The sequence below is a fragment of the Chiroxiphia lanceolata genome, chromosome 2 (assembly GCF_009829145.1).
Source record: "Chiroxiphia lanceolata isolate bChiLan1 chromosome 2, bChiLan1.pri, whole genome shotgun sequence".
In the NCBI taxonomy this organism is placed as follows: Eukaryota; Metazoa; Chordata; class Aves; order Passeriformes; family Pipridae; genus Chiroxiphia; species Chiroxiphia lanceolata.
In genome coordinates, this window is record NC_045638.1 from 119,402,221 (window position 1) to 119,426,210 (window position 23,990).

General features: G+C 42.2%; 2 long non-coding RNA genes across 2 annotated transcripts; one reads left to right on the top strand and one right to left on the bottom strand.

The window, feature by feature from the left end:
* Positions 1–639: 639 nt before the first annotated feature.
* On the top strand, positions 640–16,648 carry LOC116783358. The gene is made up of 4 exons (XR_004355651.1): positions 640–904; positions 11,019–11,119; positions 12,663–12,764; positions 16,476–16,648. It is a non-coding gene; the product is annotated as an uncharacterized LOC116783358 (long non-coding RNA).
* LOC116783359 lies at positions 13,176–16,074 on the bottom strand. Its single transcript, XR_004355652.1, has 3 exons — positions 15,873–16,074; positions 14,463–14,576; positions 13,176–13,382 (listed from the first exon to the last, which is right to left on the bottom strand). It is a non-coding gene; the product is annotated as an uncharacterized LOC116783359 (long non-coding RNA).
* Positions 16,649–23,990: the final 7,342 nt, after the last annotated feature.

The following is a 23,990-nucleotide window of genomic DNA, read 5'->3' on the forward strand; positions in this document are numbered from 1 at the left end:
GGAGCTGGGAGAACTTTGGATGAGGCCATCACTCCTCTGCTGAACACAGACTAATTTATAGCCTCTCTGCTGTGGTGGAGTACTAAAATTGGATGCTTTTAAAGTAAATGGCAAATCAAAGCAGTTTACCCTTTAGTACTCAATTCTGATACAAGCGAAGAAAATCTTACAAAGGCAACACTTTTGTTCTGTTTTTGAAATAAATAAATAAATAAATAAATTGAATACTTCACGGCCTCCCTTCTCTTAGGAACTGAATTTAGCCTACCAGTGTCCTTAGGAGACCAAAGCACGAGGCTGAGCCCTCACCTTCCTAAGGATCCTCGGTAAATCCATGTGATTAGAAGCGAAGTACAAACGATGCAAGAAAATGCTGGGGAGTACCCCATGATCCAAGGGGGGGGGGGGGGGAGCTAGGAAAGTTACACTTTATGCTCTGCATGTCAGATTTGCCACCATCTCTGGCTTCCCTACCTCTCTGATTTATTTTTTTTTCCTCTCACGTGTGCTGAGCACTGAGTTTCCTCTCTGGCTGTGAGGCAGAGCTGAGGGCCAGGGAAGATGTCTGGGTGCTGTGCTTTGGTTAGAGCTGTGTCTGCTGCCTTCATGACCTTGTCACACCCAGTGCCCCCCCCTTGTGTGCACAGATGATGACCTTGACCCTGCAGGTCTTTTCTCCTGCGTCCCATGACGAATTGTCAATCTTGAATGACATAAAGCCTGATTTCAGGGGCTGTTGTGCCCACTGCCACCTTGCTGTTTTCAGGATGCATTTTGCCTACCAGCTTTCTGTTGCTTTATGGAGAAAACTGACCCTGCAGACACATATATGGGTGTGGTCTCTAACACTGCATTCCATCTTTCAGCCATTCTGCAATGACAGATGTGACTGTTCATGTAACAGGTGAGTGGGTGATTTGGCAAGTTCCATAAACTACTCCAGAGACAACCCAGATAATCCAGAAAAGTCCTGATATCTTCCCCACAAAACTTCACCTTTCTGCAGAAAATACCTTTATTTTATTTTAATTTTTCACCTCCCCAAGCTGAAAATCTGAGGGGAAAGTTTGAGAAAAAAACCTGCTGCAGACTAATTCTCCACTGGTTAACTTGGGTGGAAGCCCCTAATTACTAAGACACCATCATCTAAGAAGTTTTCTGCTACCAGAGCACACATGAATCAGCAGTAAAGCTCTGTCACAGGCTGCCTGTGGCATGGTTTGATCTGCTCTGGTTGAAGATTGATACTTGCTAATGTTTTTATGTTCCTAAACTACTCGCTGCATTTTCTGCGCTGCATACAACAAAAGAGAACTTGTTTGCTTCATGACTCTTCAGCTGTAACTTTCATACTGTAGTAGTTGTGCTCCTAGAAACAAAAAATTATCACTTAAACATCTGAGTAAGTAACAGTATCAGGCATTCTCATCCCAGGCTGCCCATCTGCGTGAATTAATAATTTATGAAAGACATTATTCTGCGGATTTTTTTTTCTCAAGGCTGGTATTTTGGCTAAATATGAATAATTTCTCTAAATTTATTGTTTGTTCTACTGGGGGGAAATGAAGTGAACACCATTTAATAATTGCTACAAAGCCAGAAAACTTTGATTTTAATTAATGGCTGCTGCCTAACCAATCTATAATTCCTGAGAGACTGATCCTTTTTCCTGTGCACAGTGGTTGTGAAAGAACAGGAAAATGTACTGAGTGACAAATAGAGTTTGAAATAATTAAAAGAGGATGAACAAAGCACAAATTCTAGGAAATATGGGCAGAGGCTGATTTTTGCATTACTCATTCTTTTTATTTTTAACTCAAATTAGGGACTGACTTTTTCTGTACGAAGTCTAATGTTGTGGCCTGGGCTTTCTTGTTGTTGTTGCAATATGGCTAAATATGAAAGTACTAATGAGGTTTCTCAATAAAAACACTTGGTATTCCAGTGTTCCAGCTACAAAGTGTGAACATCAGTGACGGATTGTTTTCAGTTGGGTCACTGTTTTGGGGTTGGTTTTTTTTTTCCTTCTCATTCTCTCTTTTTTTTTGCCACTGGATTTCTTCGAATTGTTGGCTTTCTGGTAAACCGAATGTTGCAAAATTACTTTCTGTAGAACGAAGCTGAAACGAAACAGGAATAAAAATGAAATTGTGCTCCAGGTATTAATTACAGTGCTGGAATGCTGTTGCAAATTGGATTTCCTTAAAAAATGGATTGTGTCTGTAAATGCATGAAATGCGCACGGTCAAGAAATTCAGAGGGAGACTTTTTGATTTTTCAGTGACCCATGAGTGATCCAGACTTTATCACCTTTCCTTGTGGTGACTCTTGTGTTCCCCAGCTCTTAATGGACCTGCGAATTAGTGGGGGGCAGTTCCTGTTCCTGCCTTGCAGCTTGACACTGAAGCTTTGGTTAACTTCTCCTGCCACCTCCTGGACAGCGTTATAAACAGCTTTTCCCTCTCTACAACCATAAAACCTCAGGAAATACAGTGCTCACACGTATCAGGCATTGACTTGTGAAATTATCTTGGCCTCCCTGCTAGCAACTTTTCAACACACACTAATAAGTAGCATGTCATCAGTTAAATTTCTTCCCCAGGAGAAGAACTTCGAACCCCAGAGTTAAACACCAAAATGTTAAATGAAATGTTTTAACTCCTGTAAAAACAAAATCCTTCAACACAAAGTCCTAACCAGCAGATTAACTAGCTGAGATAGTGCTGCCTTTCACTGGCACCAGGGTGTAAAGGAACCCTGTCCCACAGATCTTGAATAAACTTTTTAATAAACGTCTTAAATGTGCGGGTGCTTAGACCTTGAAACACATCGTGGGACATCCTTGTCCTGACACTAAACACAGCTTTTTTAATGACTAGGGTTTATGGAAGATTGCCCTAAATAACAGAGAAAATGCAGTGGAGGGGTAAATGGCAGGGTGGATTTAATGGCAGTCATTACAGATCTGGCCTTGCAGTTTGTGACCCTCACTCGCACTGAGACGCAGAGACATTTTCTGTTCTAAATCTGGCCACCAAGTCTGAATGTTGCTTCCTGAAGAGGCATTCAAGAACAATGTTTGTAGTACTGTGCCAGAGGTAAAGAGCAACTAAATTTCCCTCCTAAGCATCCTGAGTGGCTGTAAACACTTCTGTGTTTACAGCTGCCATCATCAGAGATGCTCTGTACTCTGAAGTCACAGCAGTAAGTACCTAAGCACTGTACCATGTGCCTTCTGAATGCATTGGTCTGGTTGTTCTGAAGCTACCGTGATGAATTTATCTCCCTGAATTACTATTTTTTTTTTTTTATTTTGAAATTTAAAATCCCTTGGCATGACATTTACTTTGAAATCCTCGGGGTGTGTCTCCAGTGCTATTATGCTGCAGACAGGTATTCCTTCATACCTGCCAGAGGGTTTTCATGTTTTTCAACAGGTTGCCATGCAGTTTAAAAATCATACTTTCTGGTGGTTGCCTTCCACTAGCTAGTGAAATGAAAACAGTGGCTTTCTTATCTTCTACAGTATTCCCCTGACATGGATATTCTTAATTCACATTGGCATGGCATTGTCTTTTGTGGAAGACTGAGTTAACAGAAGCTTTGAGAGGGAAACATCAAATGCAGCAGTATAATTGTATTTTATCTCCAATGTGGCTCAGGCCATAACATCTTATGTTGTAATTCCTTCGTCAAACTTGTGATTTATATTTGAATATAAATACTCTATCTTGAAGAAAAATAGCAAGACATTAGTGTGTAGCTTTCCTTGGTCCTGTGTCCCAACGATTGATTAGTTTTGCTTCAGAATTACTAATAGAGCAGCTAAATCAGTTTTAGGCCAAATGCTGATGTGCAAATGGAATGGTAGAAATCCATTACGGAAATCTACCCTAGAAATGGTAGATTTGCCTCCTAAAATTGGAGCTCTTGGAGCAATTAAGTGCTATGTCAGCTCAAATTAAACTTGTTATAAACAGTTTGATGCCAAAGAAAAGCCAGAAGTTATCTTTACACGATATTGCCAAAGTGAGAAGTTACAACTCTTCCTCTCGAGGTTTTCAAAAGAGCAGGAACAAAACTGCATCTGGTTTTGAAGTAACTTAAAATTTTGGTTTCTCTTTCAGTAAGCAGAGGAGGGAAGTGCCCTGTTTTCCATACATTCCTCTTTAGGGATGTGACTTCACATTTTTTCCTGTTTCTGTAGCATGTAACAGTTTCACCTGTGGAACAACAGCCACCTGTATAATCAGCCAACTGGGAGGTGTTTTGTAGTTTCAGCAAGGCTACTTTAGGTAACATTCCACTTCTTATTCCTCAATGGATCAGTTAACAAGCTCTGGTGTCAAGGACTCTCTTAAAAGACAGAGTTTGCCCCATAGTTTTATAGCCCAAGTAACGAAAATACACTTGGTGAAACACGTGAGGAGATGTGCTAACCAGAAACTACCCTCTTTATAAAGCACTTCCAAAAGGAAAACAATTTGGAAACACAAAAAGGAAGTATCAAATCTGTTTTTCTCACCGGGAGACAGAGAGGGACAGTGTGGCAGAAAAAAAAAAAAGACATAGAAAAAGTACTAGCTGCCACAAAATCATAAAGGAGTCTGGCTGAGCTTAAAACCCATCTCAGATCTTGATTTCTGGCCTGATAGGCCAGCACCAGAACCTTCCCATCTGTCAGGAGAAACCCGAAATACAGTTTTGTAGCCCCTTCCTTGCCACAACATTCTTTAATGAGCTTTTCTTCTTCCTAAGATTAGCACTTGTGTGAACCAAGCCCTGACACACACACACACACACACACACAAGAGAAGAGTTCCTTTCCTGGCTTTAATAGGGCTTTTAGCTGGTAAGAACACCGCTGAGAAATTATCAGTTCTATAATGCAAAATTTGAATTGTAGGTGCAAAACCTCTCTAAGTGAATACACTGAGGTTAAGAGTTGTAATACCATTGTAAGGGATTAATATCAAATGAACCCGAGGACTCCCCAGGATGCTGGAATCCAGCATTTTCTTAGGAGTCAGACTGGGGAGTTACAGAGCCAGAAGAGAATCTGAGGCTCTGAGAGATGCCTTGAATTCTTTACAGTCCGTTTAAAATATTTTTTTTTCCCCTTTGTGAGATATAATAACTGTATTTCTGTAAGAAAACGGTATTAAATTGTGTAGAAGGGCTCTTTCTGATTTATGTTCTGTTTGTGTTGCGTCCTTTCTAGCAGAAATACGGAAATATACAGGCCAAATATTTGAAACACGCCTGATTACTGAACATTTTGGCGTGATAAAAACTCGGGGCAAGAAGAAAATAAACCGAAGAACTCTCAGCATTTTAATCAAGTGAAAGTTGCTTTTCCCTCTGCAAAGATCTTTTTTTTTTTTTGCTGGCTCCCTGCTAATCTGTGGATGTGAAAATGGCCCAAATCACCACCGTGCTTGGCTCTTCCTCTGAGTCTGCAGTCTGAGTATCTGCACAATTCACGCTTAACTGAGCTACATTTAAGGAATCTGGATTCAAAAACTGATTCCAGTTTCATCTGAGGCGGGCATTGCTCAGCTTGCACCTTCCAGAATTTAAGGTTTTTCACCTCAGACGAAATGTGTTGCTTTTGGAGGTTTTACATCCCCAAAGTCTGCAGGTGTTGTGCTCGAGTGTTGTGAGAGACCATGGGCACTCTTTTAGCACGTGGCATGATGCCACAGTGTCTGTGGCACTATTCTGTTGCTGCACAAAAATTATCTCAGTCAGTAAAGAAGGAAATTGGGAAAACGTTTCGTGTAGTCGAGAATCTCAAATATTTTGTTTGGCAGGTTTAGGAGACTTGTCTCCTAGCAAGAGCCACTTGAAATTAATGTTATGAGAAGTGAGATTTTCAGCTCTTCCTTGATATTGGAAACATAGAAACCAAGATGTATTTCTTAAAAGCACTCTGATATATGAATTTATAAAAGCACCTAATGTTCAAACGAGACAACACTGCAGGTTAGGACTTACCTGGTGAACACTAGGTTGCTATCTAAGGCTGCTTAAAGCAATTAAAAAAAAAATCAACTTGCCACTGTAGTCTCTGCTTGTGCTCTGATGGTCATTTGGTCAATTCTTTTTGTACAGTAACTTATCTTTTAATAAGTGTCCTTTTTCCTGGACTCTTTATGCATAAGAAAGAATGGGGCTTGATTTGCCGTGGATGACAGAACAACAAACCCCATTTTTGTTTGTTCTTTATCATTTGCTTAAGTGGTCCTTTTTTTCCTAGTCTACTTGCTTCAAATTTAAAGTGTAATATACCTCCAACTTATTTTCTTTTTCTTTTATTATTATTTTTTCCCTTTCATTAAGGGCAAAAAGAGTTTCTCCACATTGTTCCTAACAATGAGATCTATAATAGAAACCCTCAGGTTGTTGTGCAGCTTCATTTACTCTTTCATCCCCACCTGAGCCTGAGCATTATAAATATCCTACCTTTTCAGTGCAGCTGAATGGAAAATAATCTTGGTGTATTAAGGAGAGAGCCAAGAAATAAAACCGGCAGGGAAGGGAGGGGAGGATAGTTAAATGCAGACAAGCAGGAAAAGGGAGAGAACGGCCAGACCTTAAGAGCCACCTCAGTCCAGCTCCCCTGTTTCTTCCTGCCAGCCAGCTGCAGCAGTGCAGGGGGCACAAGTGGAGGGGCAGCCACGTTGTGCCCCCTCAGCAGTCGCAGCTTAAACGGCCAAATGTTTTTGCACAGACCCTGCGCTTCGTTTCTGGGCTCTGGGGCGATGCTGCTGCTGCTTCCTCTTTCATCACCGACCCCCAGCACAGGTGGTGGTGGCAGGGAAACCTTCCCCTTCCCTCTGTGTTTCCAAAGGATGGCTCTGCCACTCCCTCTCCAGCTTTTCACCTGCAGTGCCGTCCTTGTGCTTGCTCTTGCCACATCCTTGACTTTATGCCCCCACGTCTGAAATCCCCTTAAAGAACACGTCTCTTTTTCTGGGGCGTTGCTTGTACAGTGACCAGCAGAACAAGAGGCCAGATTGCTTTGTCCTTCTCAGCATGTGCCTGCTTGGGGATCCCCAATTTGAGTGGGTTTCAGCACAGGTGTCTTCGTTGCCAACCGAAATGGTCTTTCTACCTACATCTGTTTAATGAACTTATAAGTCAGCACATGGCAGCATGCAGCTACATTTTATTCAGGTTTATGCCTCACAGAATGAAACAGGGAGAGACAGATTTTCTAATTAAAAGAAAGGCTGTATATTTGTCTGTTGCCAGAACGTTACATAAACGTGTTCTGCATGCAGTCAGCCTCCTATATCAGCAGAATTTGATGAATCCCAATTTTCACGAGCTCTCTTGACTGAGGATGGATTATTGCACATTTCCTCTAAGCAGCTTAATTTTTATTGTTATATGACATTCCTTGCTTAGCATAAAAAAATGAATAACTGAATAGCATTAAAAAGGCTGAGAACTCTCATCAGTAGCTGTGGGGGAGTATTTTTGATCCTAACATGACTAAGATGCCATATGTATAAAATCATGTGTAAATTTTCGGAATTTTTTCCACAAAACAAACTTTCTTCTAATCACCAGCTTCAACAGCCACTGTACTCCAGTAAGGGAGAAAAATCCTAAAGGCATAGTGATTCCAGAGACAGACAATACACAACTTCTCTAATAACATAATAAGTCATTTACTAAAAACAAATCATCAACAGCTTGCTGTTCTGCAGCAAAAGGAGGCATAACATAGCCTCTGTGGTATTGATTTGCTGTTTGGATTAGCCTAGAAGGGAAAATAATTCCTCTCAAACCTGTTAAAAGAAACTATCCTTGCCTTTAAAAGTTGATCTAAGATTACAGATGTCCCAGAAGCTTTCTAACTTGTAGCTGAACATTAAGCAAATAATTTACTGCATGTGAAGTGTAATTATTAGCTAAAGAAAAAAAATCTGTAAATGATTTCACCCACTGAAATAGTTTTAGATGTGACCAAATGGACCAGCAATGACTAATTTTGGCCCTTATTTTTCTGCTCCTGGTATGCAAACAGCCAGGTCATGGCTTAATTTAATTTCATAAGCAGCATCTGATGAAGTTCATGAATGATTTTAATTGCCCCTGATTTGCTGATTTTCCAAAGACAATACAGGACAAGTGTTACTCTGTGTGTTATCTGCAGATACCCCCTACTTGATGCTCTCAGAAACTGCATGCTGAGGGGGTGGATCTTTGATCTGCCCTGGTGTAACTGTTCTTTTATTCTTGTATGACTGTGAACACAGTGCATTATGCAGTGGTTAGATAAATGTGCCAGCATTTCTGATTCAAATACTCATGCATAAGATTTTACAGGGGCTTTTTCCTGCAGGAAGTCTTCTGCATAGGACATTGAAAGTTGCATTTTGTGAATTTCAGTAGTCAAATTAAATATACAGGTTCTCTTCTTGATTTAAATTTCCATTCTTTAGTAAGAAAAGAAGAAGAAAAACTACAGTTCTCAGGGAGGCTTAAATTGTAGGGTATCCCTTCCCATTCTATTTCTAAGCATTCTGGCCAAAAAACCCCAAACCAAACCTGTTTGGATGGATATGACAGTTTAAGCTTGTTTCAGAATGATAATCCTTATGCCAAGGATTTTCCCACTCAGAGAAAATCCATTTTCAGATGAGATAAAATTTCTCACTCTTCTTTGCAGGGAGCTCCTGTGAAGCTATTAAATAAGGTGTCCAATAGCAGCTTGTCACCAGGGAGAAAAGATAAATCAGAAATATGTTTGTCTTTAAAATATTTCAGTTCTTGGAAGGGCAGAATGTAGAGATTCCATCTTTTAATGAGCAATCCCTTATATCCCTGTTGATTTTACTGATGTTAATAAAGCTCTGTTTGGCATAAAAAGAGCCATTTGCACATGTTTCTTTCCAAGGAATCTGTTTTAGAGGTGATTATTTCATTAGAAAAGGGAGAAGGAAAGGAAAAGAATTATTGGTGCCTTATGGACCAGACCTGCTGTTCAGATAGTATCAAATTCACAAAATCTAATTTGAACAGATGTGTTCTGGCTAGGAGTGTGAAGGAATATTGTCAACTACTCCTTTTTCTGTGATTCTATTATTTTCTTGGTTTTTTTTTCTTTTTCTTTGTTCAGGAAGTCCTCCAAGGGACAATACATTAACACATTACCCTCACTGCTCTCTCAGTCCCATTACTGGGGGATGTGGAGTTTGTCACTCTGTGTGTATGCAGCCTTGCAGATGAATTAAATTCCTAGAACGTAATTCACAACTGAAGAAGGTTAAGCCATTGGACAGCAGTGTCCTTGGAGGCTACACATTGCAAGCAGGGTGTCAACAATAATAATGATCACAATCTGCACTCTGACATGCACAATCTCTTATTGGCTCAAATCAACACTGGATTAAAGGCCGTCGGTGTGGTGGCAACAAACAACAGGAGCAAGGAAATTACAGTCTGGCTTCTTAAAAATACCCCTCCTTTTGGATTGTTCTGTGCAAATGAAAGGTAGGCAGTGTGTTTCCGTTGCACCCTCCTTGGTCTGTGACTTATGTATCTAAGAATGCAATTCAGGCATTTGTTTTGCACATTTTGACTGAGTCCCACTCCTGTTTTCTCGGCTCTGGCGCTGGACCCGTCACATTGGCCCAGATCCACCAGTGAGTCTGAGAGTAGTTATGCTGAGCGTTACTACACTTAAATTTCAGGCAGCTGCTTCCAAATTCCTCAAATTCTTTCAGAAACCCCAAGAGGGTGCTGGAACTGCCTGCACAGTGCATAAGGGGGGGGGGTACACGCCCCCAAAAACAACGTGGGGACACGTTTCAGACGGCCCGCGGGTGACGCAGGAGAGTCCAACCGGGCAGTTTGTGACCCCAGGGAACAAGGCCCTGGTGTGGTATCTGCTTGTGGATTTATTTCAGTTGGAGTTGTTCCACCTGAGCAGCATCTCGGGAAGTGGTCTGTGGGTGCCAGTACTGGGGAACCCTGGCTTTGGTTCCCAGTGCCAGGGAAGTTGATATCTCCTGCTGCGTTGAAGCATTGCAAGTTGCCTCCGGGCAGAGGAGAGCAGAGCCTCTCCTCAGGGAGGTGTCTTTACCACTTGTCTATCACGTAATTCTCCTGGCTATGCACTCAGGAAATATTTCAGCTCCTCAAACCCCCAGTTCTTCAAGGGGAGGAGTCCTTGTGGCTCTAGGGAGGGAGCTGTGAACACACTTGGAGCTGAGGATCACAGGTTTTCAGGACAGCAAGAGTCCCCCACCACTTCTAAACATTTGTTTTTAGCTTGGAGATCCCTGGAGCTGCCATGCAGTTCTATTTTAGGGTCTCTCAGCAAATTGCAGCCCTAGAGGAGTAGGTTTGCAGAGCAAAACTGTTGGTGCAGAAGAGACAGAAGTCACACAGCTTGAGAGGTTTTCCTCTGGACTGGCTCTAGTCTTGGCCTGTGTGCAGAGAGCCCGTGAGTAGCTGGATCAGATGCACACCCAGCCCTCACCTTTTGGGAGAGATTCACTCCAAGGCCACTGTGTGTGTGTGCACGTGTGTGTGTGCTGTGATCAGCCCCTAATGTGAACCAAAGTACCATAAGTAGGGATCGGTTCAAAAGTCATTCCCAGTCTGGACTGAAACACCAACGTTGAGACAGCGAGCAGCAGAGCATTCCCGTCAGACAGAATTCCCTAGCTGGGAGATAAGACAGCTGCATGACTCCAGTAGTGCATGAAGATGCTTATGGTATCCTAGGCCCTTGAAAATTTAAACTACACATCTGGATTTCACACAGAAATCGCTCGGCACAAGTGGCATCTTCAGTGCTTCTCTGGGGTGTAACCCTTACCTTATCCATACATTGGTTTGCTTGTCTATACAATGGGGTTCTCTTAGTCTTCTCCTCAGGATCCCAGGAGCAATCTGGGAGGGAAAACAAGATTATATAGACAAACAATTTTTATTTTTTTTCCTCGTCCCCTCACATGGAAAAATATTAAGGTTGGGTTTGTTATGTTTTCCTAAAGGTTCAGTACAGGAGATGAGCACCATTTCAGCAAGAAAATACAAACTGCTGGTGTCACCAAACAGTTTTCAACCGTGCAGTTTCTGCTGTGGCAGATTGCCAGTAAGTGATGACATTGGGTTGGCATGGTACTCCTGTCTCTGGCCTTTTCCCAGACCAGAATGCATGCTGGGAATCCTGCTTTTTTCTTTTTTTTTTTTTTTTTGCTGAGAACTTTACAATTAGGAAGGCATAGCCTGCTTCATTCCAACAGCTCAAAAAAGGATGAAGGAACACTGCCAATACTTCTTTCATCACAGATTCCCTCTTCTGCAATGCAAACCAAAGGTTTAAATCTAATTCCTACACAGCTAAAACAGAAAAAAAAAAAAAATCTGAAACCAGCAATTCAGGAAAGTAGGAAACCAGGAACTCAGTTTTCTGGCATCCTGCCCCATCTGCTTCCCTCACCTGCAATACCTGCTGTTCACCAGCCCTGTGCTCCCTTGCTCCTGATCCCATGCCTGGATTAGGAATTGGGGTTTAACACTGATTAGCTTCTTCTAGCCTGCTGTTTACTGAAAAAAATCTGAGGAACAAAGAACTCAGCTATACAGGAATGTAGCTGGTACAGCATCTCCATTTGTCCTGAGGTGCTGCCCCTATGGCTCAGGCAGCCTCCCCCCAGGTGGCTACCTAGGAACTGTCTGGGTGGGAGCATGCAGCTGCTAAAGCAGTGAATTAAAATAAATACAAGGGTTAATGAAAACATGGTGAAATAATTTAACAGACTTTTCAAATTTCTTTAAAGTAGACCCAGTCCTCTTTTATAATTTAAGCAATTGCCTTATTTAAGTATTTTTTGTCGGCCCTCCTTCATTTCCCCTCAGCTGCCCTAAGTCAGAGCCCAGGAGGTCATTGCATCACTCATATGAGAAAGATACAACTGGAGATACTTCACCCCATGAACACACATGCAGGTACCTCGTCCTCCCCTCGTGTTCCTTTTGGCTCTAATACAGGAAAAGACCTTGGCACAAGGCTGGTGCATTTTGGTGGGGTGGATTCTGAGAAGCTGATGTGTGCACTGTTCTATGGATTATTGCTCATCAGCTGCTGCAAAACTCAGGCCGTCTGCACTCGGAGCAAATAATTCCTTTTATTTGGCAGACTTTAAAAAACAGAGAAAGAGGGAAATAGAGGCCATCAGACTGTTCCCGAACAAGAACATCCAGAATAGTAACAAAAAAATGTTGCTCCTGTGTTGCACAGCCATTAGAATCGCTCACCATCAAAGGTCAAAAGCATTAACCACGTTGGTAACATTTATAAATAGACTCTCTATGGAGCTTTACCTTAAGTGGAATGGATAAACACTTTGACTCAGGAAGACCAATTAGAACCAGCAGGATCTTTTAATTTAATAGCTGCATTAAGCAAGATGCATGAGTGTTGGTACACACAGACGGGGAACATTTTCACTGCTTATGGAGTCTGAAATAGAATGCAATTTCAACTTGACCCCCAGAAAGCCACAGTACAGCTGGTCCTGTGTGGCTGTGGAGGAGAAGGAAAACAGAGAAAGTTCTTTTTTGTAGCCCCACATGGCAAGCAGTGCGTCTCTTGCCATCATTCATGTGTAGAGGCACGTTCTTTGTATCCACAGGGATAAAGTGACCCAAAAAGTGGATGGGAGCTTAGACCCCCTGCACAAATGGCAACCACCAGTGGGGTCCAGACTGCATTCTCCCAGGAATTTAGGATGCAGGTGTTTTTAGCATACCACTTGTAGTGTTTAACATTACATATTGGTTAAAGACGTTTGCTGAGCACTCAAAACCCGGGAAATGTTACAATTAAGTGTGATTTGGGCATTTTAATTTGTACCACTTTGTCCCTGCCTAATATGTATGAGTGGCAAGACTATATGCAATGTTTTTTCACAAGCACATAGGCTGCTCTGTGTTTGAACTGGTTCCTGCCCAGTGGGAAAAGGCTAACAGGTCAAACCTGGTCACTAGGATTAATTAGTTTCAAATCCTCAGAGTGAAAGTGTCTCTTGACTGTCCAGGCCGATTTGTTGTGCTGGGAGCAAGGTGTCAGCTCTTTCAGGGAATCAGATGCTGGTGTCTCCTCACTGGGAGCAGGCAGGAGGTGAGTGGCTCTGTTCTGTGCAGGTGAAAGGCAAAGATCAGAACTGTCTCTGTAAAAGTATCTTAGTTTTTATTTTCAGTTTCTTCATTGTGGGTGAGGAAAAGTAATATAAATTTATGGTCCTAAACGTTCTTGTCCTCAGTCTCCTCTTTAAAGGTTTTTGGTGAGAAATCCTGTGATGAAGATGCACAATCACTCCTGGTTCTGCATTCTCCCCCTCCACTATTAAATGCTGAGATGGTAGGAGGACATTACTTAGAGAGTGATGATGGAGGCACTGGGGATTTTTTTTTAGTGTGAAAAACAGGAAACATGCTGTAAATACAAAGGTAAATTTGTAAAAATGCAAATACTTTGAGGTAAATTTTATTTTTTTCCCCCTTAATTCCTCTAATTCCAGTGACATGAGTCAGATCTGTAAAAAGGATAAGAAATGAAGAGATGATAGCTGAAAGGCAGACATTGACTTGATGCCAGCAGTTGATTTGCCTTCATTTGCTTGAACACTCCTCTTGTAGACAAGCAACTGCAAATAGAATTTAATAGAATCTATCAGGTGTGAAACCTTTCAGGCTTATTCATGGAGCAGGTGTTTCCAGCCTATTTGTGTGCACACCAGCATCTCCCCTCAGGGACTTTGATTTACTCAGAGCTGTCAGGTGTCTCTCTGCAGTCTTCTGCATTTCTACCCTTTGCTGTCTCCCTCTGCCCCCAAAACCAAGGACATTAGTCCCCAATAGCCACAGTTTTTAGACTGCTGGTTATGTTTCACACCTTCCAAGATATGTGTTGGATTGGAAGCCCTGGCTGTGCTGGACTGCATATTTACCTTGTATCCATCTCTACCGTGGGGCACTCTCTTAGTTTTACCTCTTTTCACTAACCTTACCCATGGAAAAGGGGCAAGAGTAAACACATCGAGAGATAAAAGTTACAGGTAAATAAATACAAACTGTTTTAAGCATCAGTGGGATCTCTTAATCATCCTAACAGAATTTCACACACAGATGCTAAGTGGTCTTGAGAGCTGATGATCAGTTAGCAAAAATGCACCTGAAACTTCAAAATCTGCTTTCTCTCAGGATAGCTTTACTGTATTTTTTTCTCATATTCTGATTCTTTGATCAGTTTGATGAATGGTGTTTTTTCTATTCACAGTCCTTTCTGGTTTTCACTATCCTCACTTTCTAGTCATTTTTCCCACTTCCATTTAATTTCTTTCAACTACTTCCTACCCAGATGGCCTAATCACTTTTTTTTTTTTTAGTATTATTAAAACTACCTAACAATTACAGTATTTTGCTTTTCTTACAAAGATACAGAAGGGTGAGTTCCTATTCTCTTGCACTTTCTGTCTCCTTTAAAGGTTCTTGATTCACTGGAGTGGTGCCACAGTCTTGTAGCCAAATCATCCTCATTTGTCCACCTGTTTTGTTGCAATTGCAGAGTTAAAATAGGCAGGACATAACTGATTGTCCCTATTTATTTTTCAGCCATAGAACAGACTTTACACAAAGATAATAGAGTACAGCCTAGAGCCAGGGTCTGTGTGCATGCAAGCCATTTTAAGAAGTTCTAAGAATTTCTCTTATAATTCCTTTTTAGCCTAAGCTTTCAAAACAGCTCATCATTTTGTCTGCCAGACTTGAGAAAACTAAGAGTGCTGTGATTCTCTAGAGAGCATGAAGCACCTCTGTTCTGAAAAGAGGCTTGTTTACATGCTACTTTAAGACAGGTGTTTCAAGAATTGAATTGGTATTTGGATCACCAGTGCGTTTTAAAAACACAGCCCCCTCCCCCAGCATCCTGCACTGTGTTTGAATTTTAAAAGTGATTCTCCAAGAGTTACTTGGTTACTTACACAGCTAAAACAGGCAACAAAAACATTCAGCCCAAACTGATGAGCCCAAATTTGTCTCCTGAACGACTGGGAGAATGCATTAAGGAGTGATATAATCTTCCAAATTACATCTATTACGATATAATAATGCAACATGCCAGAAGGAGTATGAAACTCTCATAAAGGCTCTTAATTTAAATTTGCTTTGAATTGGCAAGACACACACAAACCCAACATACTCAATTTAACTCATTTAAACGATGTCAGCATTTAATTAGACTATAAGGATAAAGTGATAGGATGTTAGAGTGCGGATTTCCATGACATCTTACTACTTCAGGGGCAAGAACTTACAGCACTTGGTCCATAAAATAAGGTACTAAATTTAAAATATAACCCCATGCATATTAGCATAATTAAAATGCCAAACTTTAAAATGCAATTATCAAGTAATAGGAATGCCATGCATCTGTAATGCTAGAATTTCCTTAAAGCACATTAAGGACATGCAACGCTCAGCAGATTCCTAACCACTACTTAATTACCCTTTCCACTTATTGCTGCCAAGATGCAGAGTATGGAAAAGACACACATTTGCCTAACCAAAAGAAGGATCGAGAGATTTTCTTTTGCAGTTCTAGTACAGATAGCCTTCTAGCATCTACTGTGTGCCTTGCTCCCCGAGCAACTAATGAAACCATCTGCAAGTCTAAACTTTAAAACTGGCATTTGAATACTTTTGTTAGCCTGGAGGACTCCCTGTTGCATGAATCTCTGTTGCTCCTGAGCAAAGCTCAGCCCTGTAAGAGTTCCAGAGTGCCCCTTAAAAGCTCCTTTGTCTTTGTGCTCAGCAACCTGCTGCTATTCAAAAGGAAGACTAACCTTCAACACATCAGTCCTTCTGACAGCATCTCCTGTAGAATCAATGTCGCAGCTCTCAAGAAGGCAGTTCACGTTTTCATACTACTCCAGTCCCCTTCATGTAATTATTGTAGGGTTTAGTGTTCATTTAGAGGCTGACTTCCTTCCTCTTAGAGCTTTTAAAAGGTTACATGTTCGAGTCTTGCGATTTATGTTTTTCTCTCTGTCTTCAGTGAAAACAAAAGAAAATTTGATACTTTGCTCACATGGCCTTTAAGACTGGAAAGAGCTACCTAAGCTAAGCCCAGTTTAAGGTCTCTCTCTCTCTGGTCTGAGATACTTTTTTCATTGTCAAATACTCCACACTGTCCTGTTGTGCCACATGGCTCCAAAGGGGGTGGGAGATGGGGAGGAAGGAGTCCTAAGAAACTGCATCTGCAATTGCTTTGTGCAGTGCCTTCTCCCTTTGGTGTCCTTGGACAGTTTGTGGGCTGCCTGTGAACAGCTTGCCTTGTGTTGCGTGCCTGGTGTTGTTACCTGGTCAGGAGATTTGGGGTGTATGGGTCTCATAGCTTGGACAGGGAACATCCTGCTTGAATTCAGGTGTCTCTGTTTTCTTTTCAGGGTCCCCAGGTGGTGGTAGCTGAGTCTTCTCTTGAGAGAAGCCTTGTAGTAATCACTGAAGACTTGGTTTCAGCTTCTCTTATTCTCAATTTGAGTGCTTTCACATCTGTGCTGATTATAAGGTTATGAAGTCCTTATTCTGGGGAGGTTAAAGAGAAATAAAAAAATAATAGAAAAAGGAAAGAAAATCTTTACAAAGGAACAACACACCAGAAACAGCAATAGAGGAACATTGCTGAGGGGAAATGGTGGGATTTTTTTTGAAGAAAAAGATAATAGCATCTGGGGAATGGGGTTTACCACAAAAACTCTCTCCCTCTGAACATTTCTTAAACCAGCTGTGTGTCTTTTTTGTACTGTCTCCACTTTGAACAGAGACAGGCAAGAGTAAGAGGTTAAGTTGCTTCCTTCAGCACCAGCCCAGAGACTCTCTGAGTTGTGTTGGTCTCAGCTCCTGGAGCACTCTGTTTTCTCAGGGAAGGTGTGACATTACTTCCAAGACACAGGTGGCTTATGTCTTGGATTTTTTCCTTTTATCACAAATCCTGCAGAGAAGGTGTTGAAAAGCTTACACAGGTCCAAAATGTTTAGTGACAGTACTAAGGGCTCAGAGCCAGCAACAAGTGGGACCTTTCAGTGCAGGCACCTGGAACTGGCACCATGAATGACCATGGAAGAAAAAAATTCTTCTAAGAGCAGGAGTTCGTTTAATTTCCCTTTACATTCACTGGACTGATGAACAAAATTAACAGCTGCTTCACTGCAAGGAGTTTTCACTCAGTTATTCCTTTCATCTCAGACTTTGACTCATTTGATAACTCTTTTTATATGCTGGCTTTCACATCATCCACTGTTCTTCCCAACCTTGCACAGTAGCAACAAAGGGATTACAGTAAAGTCAAATCATTGATTTTTACTCTTTCCTTGTGCATGCTTACTTTTTTTATAAGTGCAGTAATTTCCCCTCTGCCATGCTGAGATGTGTTCTACATCTTTCATAGGACAATGTATGCATCTGATCAAATACATCAGCCAGGTAAGCCAGCTGACACATCTACTGCTGTTCAGAAAATAGAGTCTGCATTGAGTTAACTACCAGAAAAGCATATCTCCATTATTTCAAAGAGCAGTAAGATTTCCCTCAATACTCATTTCCTATCAGTGTGGGACAGATAAAGCATTGAACTGGAATCCAGAAATCTATTGAATGGCTCATTGACTTGGGACAATTTGGAATGGTTTTTCCTTGTGCTTCTTGACTGTGTGTCCACTTCTGTACCATAATAACTCTGCGGAGGAGAAACCACTTCTGTGCTTGTTTGTACAACCTCTGTTTTGTTTGGAGTCTCCAGGTGACTTGAAATATGCCTCACTCTAAACAAAACTGTGAAACATTGCAGCTCCCACCTGTTTTGTTCCAAATTTCCCAGGAGTAAATAATTTTGCCTTACAGCAAATGCAGTCCCATGGTTTGGATTAAAAAGATGTGCAGTTCCAGTTGTCGTATCATGGGGCCTCAAAACCTATTTCCTTGGGTACTGCTTCTTTAGGCCTTCTAAAGGAAAAAAAATGCTTCAGTTTTTTTCAGAGCTCAAAGTCGACAGATGTGAATGTGAATTAGCCCAGTCCAAACAAGCAGACCAAATGTGGTAATATTAAGGCGGGTAAATAGCTGGCGTAGTGGATAAAGTTGATGGAGTGATGTTGGTGAGCTGAGAATTCACTCAAACAGTAACCAGAGTAATGAAAGCTTGAGCTATCCAATCCATCATTCTGTCCTCACGTCCAGAGAGCAACAGTGCTGCTGGAGAGGGCCAGAGGACAGTGAGCCCTCGTATCAAAAGTACAGCACAACTGCACCTTCTCTTGAACCATGTCCTGATTGCACTGGGGAGCTGAAAGGGACCCCCATGTCACCACTATCTCCACTGGCTTCAACAAAATCCTAGTCAGTGCCAGACTATGAGACCCGAAGTCCTGATCTCACTTTTTTTGTCCCCACCTGCCCCCTCTTTTTTTGTTTTTCCCCTGTTTCCCAGTGTGTTGTGTATTTCTTCCCTTCTCTTCCCCTCCTTTTGCTCTTGTTCAAGAGTTCAGCTTTGGTAGCTAGGACTGGTTTGCTTTTCTCAAGCAAAATATCCTGATTTGTGGAGGTGTGTCAGACCTACTCACAAGAGGTAAGAAGTAGTGCTGGGAACTCACCACCCTCTGATAGCAAGTGAGAGACGGCCTCGGAAACTGAGCTGCGTTTTTTTTAATCTCCACAGTTCTTTTTACTTTCTGCCCCTTTCAAACTTGCTTTGTCTTGAGGAAAGAAGATCAAGGTTCACCAGAAACAGCATTAGAAACAAGAATTCCAGCTCACTTCAGCATCTGTTTTCCTCTACCATCAAAAGGCACGTTAGTTATTTCCCTTGTTAGCACCCTCTGATAGATTTGCCAAACAGCATGCTTTATGTGTTAAAACTCTGGTGACAAAAGAGAAAGGGAATAACAGAGGTTGGAAAAAAAAGTATTTAGTTCTGTACCATCCATATGTTTTCTTTTCTTCTTTTTTTTTTTTTTTTTTTTTTGTCCTGCCCTTGCAATAATCAGTTACAAAATTTATTATTCTGTGACTGTTTTCCATGTGATCAAGGAAGCTCTTGGAACCCTACATCAATGCAAGAATTTAATGTGAGTTGGTCCAAAAGTATCATTCATTGTATGTTTGAAGCATCCTGGTACAGGGGAGCCCACCTGGCTGTGGCCTTTCACAAAGGCTCCTTATGCAAATTACACAGCGAGTTTAATTTGCATGTCAGGAGAAATTTGCATAGAATAGTAAATAAACACTTTTAGCATTCCTTGCTCTGAGCTTTGGGGTTGAATATCCAACTTGAGCAGAATTTGTTGCCTGTCTTTGCAGTGCATGTTTGAAAATGTCACTGTTGCTGGTGATTAGGGCAAGAGATGATAAAGTTTTATGGCTTCCTCAGATAGAGAGTATTCCTTTGGGCTCCGGGGGAATAAATGAACTGTCAATATACACTGAACATAGGAATTCATGAGGGACACCAGCAACATCAGGGAAAATACAAATCTAGTAAAAGGTAGGGCAGCGAGGTAGCCCTGAAATAAGAACCAAATACATCATAACAAAGTTATAAGCCTCTTTCTGAAAGAAAATGATATAAAACAGTAATAAGCAGGTGAAGGGTGTGAAGCTGTTTTCTCCCCATATGTAGTGGTTTTGGTGCTACAATGCTGGGAACAGTTTTAGTACCTGTATTTTGAAAAGGCTGTTTGGAAGCCAGAGGGAGTATGGAAGAAGACAATAAAATCTTTGAAGGCTAGAGAGCAACTTCTTTGTTTAGTTTCTCAAGAACTGTCAAGTGCACTGTGATGTGATTTCAGTCCTGAAAGGCATATGAGAACAAATGCCTGGAACTGGGAGCTAGAGAATGTCCAGGTAGAAACACACCACTGCAAGCAGCTTAAGGCAGGCTCCGTCCATCCTGGTAAATGGATGTTTTTGGGAGATGTGATTCAAAACAACTCTTAAGGGTAAAACCCCACAGGACATGAACATATAACCTAGAAAACAACAGCGCTGAAGATCAATGTCATCAGGCATTATGCAGATTGAAATGTTGATCAGTGTGTTCATGGTCCAGAGGCACAATTATCCATTAGCATCAAGCCCATCACACTCCAAGAAGAAGCACATTTATTAAAGGAATACGCAACTTTCAGATGGCAACCAGGGCTTCTGATGGGATCAGCTTGAAGTTATCATTTTTGAAGTGACGATGAAAATCTTTCAGACAACACGATTTTAAACAGTGACCACAACATTTTTTTAAAAGAACATTATTCTGAGTCTGAAGAAAAAATTTGTTGCCCTCTTTTTTTGTGTGTGTTTATGTCAACGCTGCAAATTATGACTATTGAGTGACATCTAGTGGATGTGACGATGCTGAACACCAACAATTCAAAGGTAAAAACCTTTTGAATGAAGCCAGACTTGTAGTGCTGGCAAAGGGACCACATAATTAAAATGTTATGCATTGTAGCAACATGTAGGTTACAAGCCAGAGAGACAGAATCCAACTCTTCGAGGAAACACAAACTTAGGTAAATATAAATGTGCCAGATTTTTCTTTTTTAGGTCCCTCCAATTCTCATGTAAAAAATCCCTATGCTACTTCCTGCTCATTTTGCATGGCCTATTGTACTTCATATAATCTACATGCAGAGACCTTTAACCAGCACACTCACTGTAAATCACAATCTGTCACATAACCCTTGTGTGGTGCTGAGGGCCTTCCCATGTTGTTTTTGATGGGTATTTTTCCTTTTTCATGTCCATTTCATTTTTTCAGAATTTAATATGAATTTATCCTTGAGGCTTACTGGCCACAATAAGTCTGGAGCTGCTTTACAGTGAGTTGATGACAGAAAATGGTAGTTTTTCATGAGAGATTATTGAAGAAGAATACCCGAAATGCTTGCCTGCCTTAATTCTCTTTTTGGGAAAATGCATTTCTGGGAAGACCACGTTTCAGAAACTGAAATACAGAGACTTCCAGTTTTTGAAGCTGAAGGGAAAAAATACCAACAGAAAGCTTTTATATCCAAAGGGCACGATTCATCAGGTGTCTTACAGGATGCTTAACTTTGCTGCTCATTAAGCACGAAATTGTGAGCTCTGGATTTTTCATCTTGTCCACAGAACTTTCACAGGGTTCACAGAGCTTCACAGAACTTTCACAGGGTTCACAGAACTTTCACAGAGCTTCACAAAGCTCTGTAGTACCTTTTAAGCTCCCATTTATGAATTTTACTTTATCCAAGTTCACAAATGTAAATTCATTTTTTTCCACATTTATCAGATAAAATTTAAACAAGTCCCTGGATACAGCAAGACATTGCTATTCTATTGATAAACTCAATCCCAAAGTTTCTAACTATGGAAGAAGTGGTAGAGAGTACTGATTACTGACAGATTATTATAGTGGAATATAAATTATCTGTATTCAGAATGTTAAGTAATTTCATCTATTGTGTCTAATCACCCCCTTTCCCCAGATGAATTGCAGTAGCAATTTATCTTTTAAAGGGATTTGATTTGATTTATTTTTGTCTATACAAAAAACCTGCACTATAGTTGCATGCAGATATCCCTTTTTATAACAACTGCTTGTCTTTGTCTGACATCTTGTACCTAGATGTGTGAGCAAGGGCTATGTTTATGTTTTAAAAGAAATTACATTTTTAAGATACAAATCTTGTTTCTCCTTCATTGCACTTTCTGTCTAGGTTAACAGCAAAAAGATCTTGGTGCCCACGGAGTGCCCAGGCTGCCCCACCAACTGCAACTGAAGGCCAAAGCTTACAGGGTTTCTCTTGTGGGTGGAAGGTCCAACGTTTGCTTGCAGGAGCCCAGCACTGAAACTGCAGTCCGACCGCCGAAATTGCAGACGGGCAAAGATTCCTCCAAGACAAAAGGTGCCACCACAGAAAGCTCTTGCTGCCTATGGAGTGCCCAGGCTGGCCCACCACCTGCACCAGAAAACCAAAGGTTGCAGGCTTTCTTTGCTGGGGATAAGGGCTGTTGTTTGCTTTTTTCAGCCCTTTGCCGCAAATGCCGCCCTAACTCCCAAAATTCCATATGGGCGAACGTTCCTCTCAGACCAAAGGTGCCAGGACAAAAACCTCTGACAGCCCATGGAGTGCCCAGGCTCGCCGACCAACTGCACCTGAAAGCCAAAGCTTACAGGCTCTCTTTCCTGGGTATAGGGGCTGTTCTTTGCTTTTTTCGGCCCTGCGCCGCAGTTGCCAGCCTGACTCCCAAAATTCCATTGGGACGAAGGTGCCACCCAGACAACAAGTGGTAAAACACCAAGTTATTGCAGTCCACGGAGTGCCCAGGCTGGCCCAACAACTGCACCTGAGACCCAAAGTTTTCATGCCTTCTTTCCTGGGGATAAGGGTGGTTGTTTGCTTTTTTCAGCCCTAAGGTGCAACCGCCAGCCCGATTCCAAAAATTCCATAGAGAGGAAGATTTCTCTCCGACAAAAGCTGCCACGACAGAAAGCTCTTGCTGTGCATGGTGTACCCAGGCTGCCCAACAACTCCACCTGAAAGCCAAAGCTCCCAGCCTTTCTTTCCTGGGGCACAGGACTGCTGTCCCCTTGGTTCAGCCCTGCGCTGCAATTGCCAGTCGCCCCTCCCTAAAACCCATACAAATGAGGATTCCTCGCAGGGAAAAGGTGCCAGCACAGAAAGCCCTGGCTGCCCACGGAGTGCCCAGGTTGTGCCACACACTGCACCTGAAAGCCAAAGCTCCCAGGCTTTCTGTCCTGGAAAACAGGGCTGCTGGCCCCTTTGGTCAGCCCCTCCCTGCCATTGCCAGCCACCCGATCCAAACCCGATCCAAATGAGGATTCCTCGCAGGGAAAAGGTGCCAGCACAGAAAGCCCTGGCTGCCCACGGACTGCCCAGGCTGCCCCAACAACTGCACCTGAAAGCCAAAGCTCCCAGGCTTTCTGTCCTGGGGCACAGGGTTGCTGTCCCACTGCTTCAACCCTGTGCTGCAATAGCCAGTCCCACCTCTCCAGAACTGATACAAATGAAGATTCCTCTCAGAAGGAAGGTGCCACCACAGAAAGCTCTTGCTGCCCATGGAGTGCCCAGCAAGAGGGCAGGAGGGGAGGAATCTTCATCCATGTTCAGATTTGGCCCTCGGATGGCCGATTTAGGATTGGGGCTTCTGCCCACAATCGACTGCCCTTCCAGCCAGGAAAGAAAGGCCTGACCCTCCATCTCTCCCCTGCTGTTGGTGCAGCACTCTGGGCACTACGAGCACAGCAAGAGCTTTCTGGGCGGGCACCTTTGGTGTGGGAGGAATCTTTGTTCATATTCAATTTTGGCCCTTGGACGTGAACGACACTTAAGTGATTTTGAAAGGGATTAAAGCACACACAGCCCTGTCTCCCTGCTTGGTGATGGGTAGTCAGTCCTGTGCCGTGGCTTTGGGGATATAATTGAGTGTTCCATGTAAAAACTGCCCTAGGGAAAGGGATAGAGCTCCTGATATCCACAGTGTTGGATAATCCCTGACTGGGGGCTGTCCTTGCTGTACCCTAGGGAAAGGCAGGGGAAAGTGGAAAGGGGGGAAATGAGAGTCCTGTCTCATTTGTGTGTCTGTCACTCAAATAAAGGAGCTGAGGGTTTGTTGCTGGCCCAAAGCCCAAAGGCCTTGGGACAGCCAACATTGTACTATTGAACTCTTTTTTTTTTTTTTCCCTCTCTCTCTCTCTAAAACTGCCCTCTTCAATAGGAGCTTAGTGGTTCAGCTGGGGTGGTTCTTGTGGTGTCTGGGAACCTTTCCAGTCCTTTAAATTTGCCAGAGTTGGGGTCTGGGAAGGGGTGCTGGTGTGGCCACGGCCAAGGCTCACACAGCTGCCACAAGAAGGATCTCCACAGCCTTGATATGCTGGGATGCTTGGGAGCTTTGGAAGCCCAGCCTCA